Source organism: Colletotrichum costaricense (genome assembly GCF_030867565.1).
Source record: "Colletotrichum costaricense strain IMI 309622 chromosome Unknown Scaffold_7.1, whole genome shotgun sequence".
Classification (NCBI taxonomy): domain Eukaryota; kingdom Fungi; phylum Ascomycota; class Sordariomycetes; order Glomerellales; family Glomerellaceae; genus Colletotrichum; species Colletotrichum costaricense.
The window spans coordinates 1,691,984-1,706,530 of NW_026848236.1; positions in this window are offsets into that span (position 1 = coordinate 1,691,984).

Sequence of the window (14,547 nt, forward strand, 5' to 3'; positions counted from 1 at the left end):
ATTATATTTAAAATAACCGATCTTCTTCTTTTTTTATAATTAAAATCCTAAACTTATTAATTCTTAATAATTTAAAATAAACTTATAGTACCTTTTTTAATTAAGTTAATAACTTTATAAAAGTTAATAAATTTAATATTATAAAGCAGAATAAGTATAAAGCTCGGGGCCGAATTATTTAATATACTTTTTAATATAATTAATTTAATAAGCTTAGGCTTATATAAAATACTAATATTTAATAATATAAGTCTTATAAATATAATTATTAATAATAAGTTATTACTAAGGTTTAAAAAGAGGATAAGTAGCTATTATATTATTATTTAAATCCTTAGTATAATTAATAATATTATAGCCCTAGTTTTAAAACCTTTATATACCCTTTATATTATAAACTTATTAAAATAGTTAAGGATATTATTAAAACTATAAGCTAACGAGTTAGGATTTGGGTTTATAATATATATATTATTATTTAAAAATAGTTCTTAAAGTCCTTATTTACTTAATAAAATATTTATAATACTAGAGCCCGTATTAACTAAGAGAAATTAAATAGATATTTATTAATAATAACGTTAATTAAACTATTTAATAAGTAAGAGATCTTATATATTATTAAATAAATAAATAACGAGCTAAACCGCCTTATTAGCCTTATCTAAACTTTTTATTATTATTTTTAAATATAAAAGTAATTCTTTAAGGTAATTAGCTTTAATAATACTTAGAATACTAATTACTTTAAGCTCTTTTTTTTCTAAGTTACTAAGTAAACTTATTTTAGATTTATTTATAATGCCGCGTTTAGCCTTATTGATAATAAGAAATTAGAAAGTTTCCGGTTTTTTTTAATAAATATTTACTAATTTATAAACTGATACTTAGTCTATTACTTTATTATTATTATTATAAACTACGATAAATAAATAAAAACTATACTAAACGAGCAGTTCCCGGACGTTTAGTAATAACGTTATATTTATTATATTAACTTTAATATTATATTTAGGGCTAAGTAAAAGTAGGTTAAGGACCGTAGTTATAATAATAATAGTAATAAGTCTAATAACGAGGGATATTAGTTATTAATATAAATAATAATTACGCTAAGTAATAAAAATAAGGCTTATATTAATATACTTATTAATAAGCCCCCCCCCCCTTATATATATTATAAAGTTCTTATAATATAAAAGCTTATTATTTTTACTAAAACTAAGTATATTCTTGAAAAAGCCTAAACTAAGCTCTATAAAAAGTTTAATAACTAATACCTAATCCTTTAGTACTTTTATATAATATACCTATTTTTTAAGAGCATAATAAGCCCGTTACTTTATTTAAAAATACTAAAATTTTAGTACTTATATTACCTCTAGTACTAAGTTAAGTAATAATAATATTAAGAGTTATTTTTTAAATAATCTTAGTTACTTATATTAGCTTATTAACGTTATATAAGATATAATTAGTAATTAAGAGCTACGCTTTTACTAAGCTAATATAAAAAATAAAGTATTTATAAGCTAGGAGTATATAAATATTTACTTTAAGTACTTAAATAAACTTTAAATAATACTTTTTTTAAAATATCTTATTTTAATTAAAATATAAAGCTAGTTTATAAAAAAAGTAATACTATTTAATAAAAGGCTATTCTTAAACCCCTTTAGATCTTATAATCTAAATTATACTATTTTAATTAAACTAAGTATCTTATATTACTATAAAATCTACTTTAAAATATTAAATTTAATTACTTTTAATAAGTAAAAAGTATACTCTTAGTAATATCTTTAAAAAATATCTTTTTTAAATCTATATTATTAGATCCTTAATTTTAAAATTATTATATCCCTCCGTAATAAACTAAGAAATATAATATAGCTTATTTTATTATAATTAGTTTTATTTAAAAAAGGCTAGTTAGTTAATTAAGCCCGCACTACTTATAATAACTAAGGTATTAATAATAAAAAGTAAGGCCGCTTATTTAAGAATAAAAATAAGTTAATACTAACTAAGCTTATAAAAAAAATAAGTTAGTTAAGTTAAAACTAAATATTAAGCTTATCTTAATAATAAATAAAGAGCTAGTTTAGCGTTCTTAATAAGAAGAAGATAATAAGGAATTATATAAATAAATAGCCGATATAGCCTAATATTAAAAAAATATAGAGCTAATAAAAAGTAATTTATAATAATAATATATTATTATAACTATATTAAAAGAGGTAGTTAAGTAGACGTTATTGTAATTTACTTTCTATATATTTTAAATATATAGTAAAAAAAAGCCTTATTTATTTAAAATTTATAAAAGCTTAGATTATTAGCTTATTTAGAATTTATAAATTTTAAATAAGTAATATAGCGGTTCTAAACGAGTACGTAAGTTATAGTAGTATTTTTACTTTTAGAAATCTTAAATTAAAGCTTAAGTTAAAGAGGATAGTAGGAATAGCTATGTTAATATAATTACCCTTACTACTTTTATAAAAAAGTACTATTTTTTTAAACTAATTAAAAAGTTAAATAGTAATGCCCGTATAAGAGCGATGCCCGTATATTAATTTATAACGCCCGTATATTAATTCCCTCTAATAAATATAATATTTATAATATTAACTTACTTTTTAGGGTCCGGTCTGCCTCATTAGGGGCTATCGTCGCCTTTATAAATAAGCTAGTCTATTAGGGTTAATATTAAGTTTTTATTATATACTTAATAAGACTTTATAACTAATTATAGCCGGCCATAGCCGTTATTAATTATAAATACTAACTAAACTTAAAATACTACTAATAACCCCGCTATTATAATATATTAATTACCTTTTTAATAACTAAATACTACCCTTTACTTTCTTTTTTTATTTTATTTAATAATAACCTCTCTTTAATATTTCTATTTAATACGCTTACTTACGCTCTTTTTAAACTTTTAATTATATTATTAAGTCTAAGCTTATTTATATTACTTTTTATATTAAAATAGTATTAACAAGGGCGATGTTTATAATAATATATCTATTTACTTTTTATAAGTTAATATTATAAATATAATATTTATTAAAGCGGTCTCTCTATAGCTCGGGGTCGTTTAGTATAATACTTATAAAACTAAATTTCTAGCTATTAAAGAAGCCCTAAGGGTTAATAAGTTAGTATCTTAGTATTTTAATAAAATATACTTAAAGTAAACGGTTAAATAGTAATAGCAATAGTAATAACGTAATAATAATAAATAGTAAGGGAAGCGTTTTTTAACTTTAATAAAATAAATAAAATAACAAATATATATATATATAGTAGTTTTTTTTTCCGGCTTTATAAATATAAAAGATCGACCTTAACGGGATTACGCTTTTAAAAAAAATTATATAATATAGTATATTTTTAACTATATAATATACGTAATATATCCTAAGTACGCGCTTAATATAATATAATAATTTTAATATAAAAACCGCTATTTAATTTAAAATAAGTAAGCTACCCTCTTCGTTACGTAGTAGCGCCGGCTAGAAAGGTTAATAATAAAGGTCGGCTATAATAGTCGGCCGTAATAATTAGAGGTAGCCTTCCTTAACCGTAGAGGTTCTAAATTTTAATAATAACGTAGAGGTTTTTAGAGAAAGGGCTAAATAGGCTAATATTTATTACTCTTTAGAGCTCGTAAAGATTCTTTCTATCCTTATTACTTTTAATATTACCTAAAGCTACTCTCTATTTAAACTAAATAAATTTACTAAATAAACTTATTAATATATAAACTACTACTTTAATAAGAACCTACTCTACTCTTAGTATATAGTTAGTAATTAGTAAGCTAAAGATACTCGTTAATAAGTTTACCCCTCTTAAGTTAAGCGCCCTTAGCTAGCTTAATACTATAGCTATCGTAGCTAACGTAAGTATATTTAAAAAGTAATAAAGTATTTTTTAATAATACGGAATTTAGCTAAGTAATATTATAAGCGCCGTAAATAGCTAGGCCGGTACGAATACTAAAATCCGGTATATTAATATTAGCTTAGTTATAATAATTATAATAAATAAGTTAGAAGTATATAGGGTTAGGGTAATAAGCCGGTACTTTAAATAGCTCCTATAGGACCCCCTAGGTAATAATAATACTTATATAAAAGAATAAATTATACTAGACCTAACTACTTACGTAGACTAGTACTAGGAGGTCCTATGCGTATTAAAGTAGGTAAAGCTCGCCCTATAGGTAGCTAGAACTTAAAAGGACTTTATGTAGCGGAAGGTTAGGAGCTATTAATAAAAGGGAGACAATAGTCAAGTCGGTTAACTACTATTTTAGTTAGTAGTTAGGTATAGAGCACATTATACCCAGTTTTCCCTAATACGTAATACACAGTACGGCCCCGGCGGATTGCTCCGTTGGGGGGGAATATATATATATATATATCCCCCTAATAGAGCAATCCGCCGGGGCTATACTATATATTACGTATTAAAGAAAACTGGGTATATTACGCTCTATACTTAATTATTAATTAAAATAGTAGTTAATTAACTTAACTATTATTTCATTTTCATTAATAGCTCCTAACCTTTTACTACTTATTTAAAAAGCGAGCTATACCTATTTTAATATATATAAAACCTCTTAATACTAACCTATATAAGTAACTAGATCCCGTATTATATACTCTTTTTTATTAAGAATTAACGGACCCTTTATATATTCCCTTACTTTTATAATATAGCCCGTATTAAAGGGATTTCTAGCTTTATAAAATATAATTTCTAAGTTAATATTAATATATTAAATCTTAACGTCTATATTAACTTAGCTATTTATAATATTTATATTATTACTTAGCTAAATTCCGTATTATTAAAAAGTATTATACTATTTTATAAGTATACTTATATTAATTATAATAACTAAGGCGTTAAGGGGGCCTAAGAATTTATTAAGCCTTAGAAAGTGGGACCTATTAAGGGGCATTTTTAGCCCGCTAGTTACTAACTATATATTAAGAATAGAGTAGTAGTTTATATTTTAATAAGTTTATTTAATAACTTTATTTAGTAAATTTATTTAGTTTAAATAGAGAGTAGCTTTAGGTAATTTTAAAAGTAATAAAAATAAAAAAATCTTTATAAGCTTTAAAAAGTAGCTAAATATTAGCCCTTTTAGCCCTTTTTTAAAAAACCTCTATATTACTATTAAAGTTTAGAACTTCTATAATTAAAAGCTACCTTTAACTTTTATAATTAACTTCTATTATTAACCTTTCCGGCCGGCGCTACTACGTAAAGGGTAGCTTACTTATTTTAAATTATATAGTAGTTTTTATATTAAAGTTACTATATTATATTAAGCGCATACTTAGGGTATATTATGTATAATATATAATTAAAAAGTATATTATCTTATATAATTTTTTTTAAAAGCGTAATCCTATTAAGGTCGATCTTTTATACTTATAAAGCCGGAAAAAAAACTACTATATATATATATATATATATATTTATTTTAATATTCTATTTTTACTAGCTACTCGGGCGGTTCTTAATATTATCTATATAGTATTAATATATAATATTAATAAATACTCCTACTATCTCGTTAAACTATTTTTCTTTTTAAAATTTTCTACCTTTTCAACTTTCCCTCTTATAAAGTTTATAACTACGGATTATTAATAGTAATATTAAGTACCCGATATTACTTTATAAACCTACTATATACCTAGCTAAGTTAGCTACCCTTCTAAGTATAGTAGCTTATAATAATAGTATTAAAAATGCCCTCGTTACTATTATTAAATAATATCGACCTTATAATATCTACTCTAATACTTTTAACTTTAACTTATATATATATATATATTCGTTATCTCGTTTCTTTTATTAAAGTTGAAAACGCTTCTTTTACTATTACTATTACTATCGCTATTTAACTATTTACTTTAAGTATACCTTATTAAAATACTAAGACGTTAATAGCTCGTCGACCCTTAGGGCTTCCTCAATAACTAGAAGTTATTTAATCCCACGAGTATTATACTAAATAACCCCGAGCTATAAAGAGACTGCCTTAATAGATACTACATCCGCAATATCGATTTAATATATATATATATATATATATATATATATATATATATATATATATAAATAAAGTTAAAAATACTAAAGTAGATATTATAAAGTCGGCATAATTCTTAATAATAATAATAAGGGCATTTCCAATACTATAGTATTATAAACTATTATTACTTAGAATGGTAATTAACTTAGCTAAGTACGTAATAAGCTTATAAAATAGTAGTATTAGGTACTTAATATCACTATTAATAATCCGTAGTTATAAACTTTATAAAAGGGAAAATTCAAAAAATAAAAAATCTAAAAAAATATTTTATTAAGATAATAAGAGTATTTGTTAATACTATATATTAATATTATATAATTAATATTAAGAACCGCCCGAGTAGCCAGTAAAGGCAGAATATAAAAATAAATAATATTAACTTATAAAAAAACGAATAGATATATTATAATAAGTATTACCCTTATTAGTACCTTTTTAATATAATAAAGTAATATAAATAAGCTTAGATTTAATAATATAATTAAGAGCTTAAAAAGAGTATAAATAAGCGTATTGAATAAGAATATTAAAGAGAGGTTATTATTAAATAAGGTAAAAAAAGAAAGTAAGGGGTGATATTTAGTAACGGGTGATATTTAGCTATTAAAAAGGCGATTAATATATTATAATAACATTATTAGTATTTTAAGTTTAGTTAGTATTAATAATTAGTAATAGCTATAGCTAGCTATAGTTAGTTATAAAATCTTATTAAAGTACGTAATAAAAACTCGATATTAACCCTAATAAACTAGCTTATTTATAAAGACGAAGATGGCCCTTAATAAGGTAGACCGGACCCTAAAGGGAAACTACTTATTATAACTTATAGCTTTAGCCTTAGTTTCAATAATAGTTTTATTAAGTTATTATAAAGCTTTTACTTAGAATAAAAAGATTATAATACTAGCCTTATTAACATTCAAGATAATATAACTAAAGGTTAAAAAAAGCTTATTTATATTAAAAAGAGTCCGTAGTTATAAACTTTATAAGAGGGAAAAATAAAAAAGAGGAAGGAAATTTAAAAATAAAAATAGTCTATTAAAATAGTATAAGTATTTACTAATACCGTGTATTAATACTATATAATTAATATTAAGAACTGCCCGAGTATTTAGTAAAGATAGAATATAAAAATAAATATTAAAAAGAGTAATATAAATAAGGGTTAGCGAGTCGTTAATATTAAAATAATAATACTTATTATAATACTAACTAAGAAACTTTTTAAATTATTACTAAACTTTTTAAACTCGACCTCTTTATACTAGGACTTATTAAATTTAAATTCGAAATTATTCCCTTCGTTTTTATTATTAAGAATATAGTTAGTAATAAGAGTACGTTTTTTAATAAGAGTTTAAGTTTAAGGATTATAAAAAATAAGAAGAGCGCTATAAATAATAATAATATAAGTAAATATATCCGTTAATAATCCGTAGTTATAAACTTTGTAAGAGGGAAAGTTAAAAAGTTAGAAAATCTAAAAAAAAATAGTCTATTGAGATAGTAGGAGTATTTATTGATACTATATATTAATATTATATAATCGATATTAAGAACCGCCCGAGTAACTAGCAAAGGCAGAACATAAAAATAAAAATAAGTAAATATATTGTTTATTAATCGCCGTTAATAATCCGTAATTATGAACTTTATAAGAGGGAAAGTTAAAAAAGTAGAAAATTAAAAAAAAATAGTCTATTAAAATAGTAGGAGTATTTATTAATGCTATATATATTAATACTATATAATTAATATTAAGAACTGCCTGAGTAATTAATAAAAGCAGAATATAAAAACAAATATCGTTTAACGCATATAATAAATAAGTAGGCTAAATAAGCGAGTAGGCTACCCGACCGCAACTATATCACATTCGTAACTAATAAATAGTACTAAAAAAAGTAATTTAATTAAAACTATTTAATATCCTCTTTTTTAAATATTTCTTTAATAATTTAATATATTTACGTATTATAACTAGTATTCCTATAAACGCTATATTATTATTAACCCGTCTTAATCCTTAGCTAACGACTACTACTCCGACGCGTTTCCTCTTTAATCTAAGTTATTACCTCTTTTTATAACTAAAAATCTTCCTTATTAGCTATTATAAAACTTCCTCCTTATTTAAAACGTATTTTCTTAGCCCTCCTACGTTAGCTAAGTAAGTTATTCTCTTTTTAAAAAATCTAATACTCTAACTTTAATAAAATAATTTAATATATAAATCCTCGCGCCCCCTTTAATAAATACTTAATAGCTTTAATAATTAAAATTAAAGAGCTATTTTAATAATAAGTAATTCAATTTTTAATAAGTTACGATTATAATAATACTTTTATTAGGTTATTTAGTATTTAAGAAATCTAAGTTAGTAGTATTATTAGGAGGGATCCTAGAGGCGTTAGAGTATATAACTTTATATTAAGCTTAAATAGTACACTCTTTATACTTAAAAGCACAAGCCTAGCTCTTTTAAATCCTCTTTAAATATTTTTTTTTATAATTACTTATATAAATACCCTCTAAAATATAAAAAAGAAGTCCTCTTTTATAATATAAGTATTACCTTATTTTATCTTTCCTTTAATTTCTTAGCTATATACCGTTTTTAAAAATTTAAAATATTTAATATTTAAGAGCTATAATAAATAAGACGAATAAGCCGGTATATAAAAAGTAACGATATTATTCTTTTTATAATATAACTTAAAATCTGTAAAATAATAACTTTCGTATCCGTTAATAATAAAGAGGTAATATCGACCTTTTATACGTAGTTTTATATACTATTTAAAGTATTTTACTTAATCTAGGCCTCTCTTATTTATTATTTATCCGTTTTTAAACGTTATAATAACCTAATTATATAATAAACCGGATTTTATATACTAAGTAGAGAGATAATATTTATTTATAACGATAATATATAGTAGGATATTATAGCCTAACGAGCTAATAGCCTAGATAACTATAACTTATTTACGATTATTAAACTATATTATTTTCGTATTTAAACGCTTTTTTATATTTATAATAACTATTCCGGATATAATCTAGCTTATTATAAAGCTAGTCTTATTAAAGTTATAAATATCGGACTTTATATAGTGGTTTTTTTCCGGCTTTATAAGTACAAAAGATTGACCTTAACGGGATTACGCTTTTAAAAGAAATTATATAATACGGTATACTTTTTAATTATATAATACGTATAATATACCCTAAGTACGCGCTTAACGTAATATAATAATTTTAATATAAAAACTACTATATAATTTGGGATAAGTAAGCTACTTTGCGGTAGCACTAATTAAAAAGGTTAATAATAGAGGTCGGCTATAATAATTAACTATAATAGTTAGCCGTAATAGTTAAAGGCGGCCCTTAACCGTAAAGGTTCTAAACTTTAATAGTAACGTAGAGGTTTCTAAAGAAAGGGCTAAATAAGTTAATATCTACTACTCAGAGCTCGTAAAGATTCTTTTTATCCTTATCGCTTCTAATATTACCTAAAGCTACTCTCTATTTAAACTAAATAAATTTACTAAACAAATCTACTAAACAAATTTACTAAATAAATCTACTAAATAAACTTATTAATATATAAACCACTACCTTAATAAGAACCTACTCTACTCTTAGTATATAATTAGTAATTAGTAAGCTAAAACTCTTTAAAAATACCCGTTAATAAGTTTACCCCTCTCGGGCTAAGTACCCTCGGCTAGCTCGATGTTATAGCTATTATAGTTAACGTAAATATACCCGAGGATTAGTAAAATACTTTTTAATAGTACGGAATTTAGCTAGGTAATAGTATAAATACCGTAAATAGCTAGGCTAATACGGACGTTAAGATTTAATATATTAACGCTAGCTTAGAAATTATACTTTATAAAGCTAGAAATCTTTTTAATATAAGCTATATTATAAACGTAAGGGAATATATAAGGGGCCCCCTAACCCTTAATAAGAAAGAGTATATAATATAGGATCTAGCTACTTATATAAGTTAGTACTAAGAGGTTTTATATATATTAAAGTGGGTATAGTTTACCTTCTAAATAGCTAGAAGTAGGGGAAGGTCGGGAGTTTTAATTAGTAATTAGGTATAGAGCGTAATATACTTAGTTTTTTTTAATACGTAATATACGGTACGGCCCCGGCGGATTGCTCTATCGGGGGGGATCGGACTTTATAATACCGTATTTTATAATTATATTTATTATAAAATAAAACTATACGTTTATTACGTCTAAATCTTTATATTAAGCCCTTTTATAATCGTATTTATAAAAAAAGCGTATCTAGAGCTATAATTAGTACTTAATAAAATTAAAAACCTAGCGCTTTTTAATAAAAAGCGCGTCGTAGTTAGTAAGTAGTTAATTAGCTATATTTTTTATATTACTAAAGTAAAAAAGAAACGATTAGGAATCTGAATTAAGAATATACTTAACTAGCTTCTTTTTTTTAAGTATAATTAATTTTTATAAGTTAGGAATAGTATCGTATTATAATAATATTCTATTTAATCTACGACCTAAAATAACATAACTAATATTATAAATCCTTACTATAGCCTAAATAATAAAATTTCGGTCTTTTTAAATAGCTTAAATAACTAGGTTTAATTAAGTATCTTTAGTTAGTGCTATTATTCTTTTTAATAAAGAAATACGTATTATAATAATATAAGTAGCTTAATAGTGGTTAAGTAGCCTACTCGCTTATCTAGCCCACTCGCTTATTATATACGTTATTAAGTACTTAGTAATACGCTTATAAAAAATAAGGGAATTAAGAAACTCTTAAATATATATAATAATAACGCCTTAAGGAGTTTTTTTATAATACTAAGCTAAAGTATTAAGGTTATTTTATAAGATAATTATATAGCTATTATTATAAAAATAAGCTAGCTAGAGGTAACTAAAATAAAAAATAATTTTAGTTTTAATATTAATATTAAGGATATTAGTTTAAAAAAAGAAATTTAAATTAATAAAAAGAAATATTTATTAAACGATTATTAATAACTTATTATAATTGGAATTAAACCCGGCTATTTTAATTATATTGTTCAGCTATTTTAACTATACGCTACTATTAGAAAATTTCTACTAGCTACTATAGCTTGCCTCGAGTATTAGTAAGTAATAGAAAAACTTTTACTACCTACCTACATCCATTTCTATTTCTACTACGTGTTATTAATTAAACTTAGTAGATTTTTATTTACTTATTTATTTATTTATTTATTTTTTGCTTTTATTAGCTACTCGAGTAGTTCCCAGTTTATTTATATAATATTAATATATAATATTAATAAATACTCTTACTGTTTTAATAAACTATTTTTTTAAATTTTCTATTTTTTAACTTTCCCTCTTATAAAGTTTATAACTATAGATTATTAATAATAATATTAAGTACTTAACGCTACTACTTTATAAACTTACTATGTACTTAGTTAAGTTCTTTACTTTTTAAAGTAATTATAGTTTATAATAGTAATATTAGAAATACCCTCGTTATTATTGTTATAAATAATATGAACTTTATAATATTTACCTTAGTACTCTTAATTTGAACTTATTTATTTTTTTATTTTTTATGTTCTACTTTTACTAGCTACTCGGGCGATTCTTAGTATTGTTTATATAATATTAATATATAGTATTAATATATATTCTTATTATCTTGATAGACTATTTTTTTAGATTTTTTACTTTTTTAACTTTCCCTTTTATAAAGTTTAAACTAAATATATTATTAATAATAATATTAAGTACCTAACGCTATTACTTTATAAACCCGCATACTTAGCTAAGTTTATTACTCCTCTAAGTAATAGTAGCTTATAATAGTATAGTATTAGAGATACCCTCGTTACTATTATTAAGAATAATACCGATTTTCTTATTATTAATATTTACCCTAATACTTTTAACTTTACTTATATATATATATATATTTATTACCTCGTTTCTTTTATTAAAATTAAAAAATACTACTTCCCTCGCTATTTATTATTATTACTATCGAACTATTTATTTTAAATATATACTATTAAAATACTAAAACGCTAACTTATTAACCTATAGGAATACTTTAGGGGCTAGTAGTTTGATCTTATTAATATTATATTTAATAATCCCGATTTATAAAAGGATTATTTAAAAGAGTATAAACTAGTTATTATTAATTTAAAGATCTAAAAAGACGTATATACTTTTATAAGTATTATTATTATTAATACTTAGCTTATATAATATAATAATAGCCTTAAAATACTTAACTAACTCCTAAGTATTATTAATACTTTAGTATTATTATAATAAAATAAGAAATTTAAAAAGACTAAAAAAAAAAATCTAAAGCTATTAAAAAAAGTAGAAAATAAGGGGTAGTTTTTAGCTATTTAGAGGGTAATTAATATATTATAGTAGCGGGGTTATTAATAATATTTTAAGTTTAGTTAGTATTAATAATTAATAATAGCTATAGCTAGCTATAGTTAGTTATAAAGTTTTATTAAAGTACGTAATAAAAATACTTAATATTAACCTTAATAAACTAGCTTATTTATAAAAACGAAAATAGCCCTTAATAAAGTAAAGCGGACCTTAAAAAGTAATTTTAACTTATATATATATATATATTCGTTACCTCGGTTCTTTTTATTAATATTTAAAAACGCTTCCCTCGCTATTTATTACTATTATTTTATTATTAATACCCTATTATTATTATTACTAAATCGTCTATTTATTTTTAAATATATATTATTAAAATACTAAAATACTTAGTTATTATTAACCCTTAAGATATTTTTAATAACTAAAAGTTTAATTTTATGAATATTATATCCCCCCTAATAGAATAATCTACCGGGGCCGTACTATATATTATATATTAAAGAAAACTAAGTATATTATACTCTATACTTAATTACTAATTAAAACTCCTAACCTTCTTTTACGTAACTATTTAAAAAGTAAGCTATACCTATTTTAATATATATAAGACCTCTTAGTACTAACCTATATAAATAGCTAAATTTTATATTATATACTCCTTTTTATTAAAAATTAAGAGGCCCCTTATATATTCCTTTATATCTATAATATAGCTTATATTAAAAGGATTTCTAACTTTATAAAATATAATTTCTAAATTAATATTAATATATTAAATTTTAATATCTATATTAACCTAACTATTTACGGCGTTTATATTATTACCTAGCTAAATTTTATATTACTAAAAGGTATTTTACTAATCCTTAAGTATATTTATATTAGTTATAATAGTTATAATATCGAGCTAGTTAAGAGTATTTAGCCCGAGAGGGATAAACTTATTAATAAGTATTTTTAAAAAGTTCTAGCTTATTAATTACTAACTATATATTAAAAAAGTAAGTTCTTATCGAGGTAGTATTTTAATTAACTAACCTCTTAACTAGTTATTTAACTAACCTCTTAACTAGTTATTTAACTAACTATTTAAGTAATAGTTTATATATTAATAAGTTTATTTAATAAATTTATTTAATAGATTTATTTAATTTAAATAAAGAGTAGCTTTAGGTAATATTAAAAGTAATAAGGATAAAAAGAATTTTTACGAGCTTTAAGTAGTAAATATTAGCCTATTTAGCCCTTTTTTTAAAAACCTCTATATTACTATTAAAGTTTAGAACCTCTATAATTAAAAAAGGCCGCTTCTAACTATTATAGCTAACTATTATAGCTAATTATTATAGCTAATTATTATAGCCGACCTTTATTATTAACCTTTTTAATTAGCGCCGCGATATAAGTATATTACTTAGCTTATTATTAATAAGTAATAAAGTAGCTTACTTATTCCGAATTAAATAGCGGTTTTCGTATCGAAATTACGATATTACGTTAAGTATATACTTAAGATATATTATATATATTATATAGTTAAAAAGTATATTATATTATATAATTTCTTTTAAAAGCGTAATCCCGTTAAGGTCGATCTTTTATACTTATAAAGCCGGAAAAAAAACTATTATATAATAACCTCGAAATACTTAATTAATTTTAAAATATTATTAATACTTTAAAAATATAATATAAGAGTAAAATAAAAAGGATTAAAAAGGATATTTTAAAGTTATTAAATAGGGCGGAAAATAAGATAAAGTTTTTAGCTATTTAGAGGGTAATTAATATATTATAGTAGTAGGGTAATTAATATTTTAAGTTTAATTAATATTAATAATTAATAATAGCTATACTAGCTATAGCCGGCTATTATTAGTTAATATAAAGTCTTATTAAAGTACGTAATAGAAACTTAATATTAACCCTAATAGACTAGCTTGCTTATAAAGGCGAAAATGGCCCGTA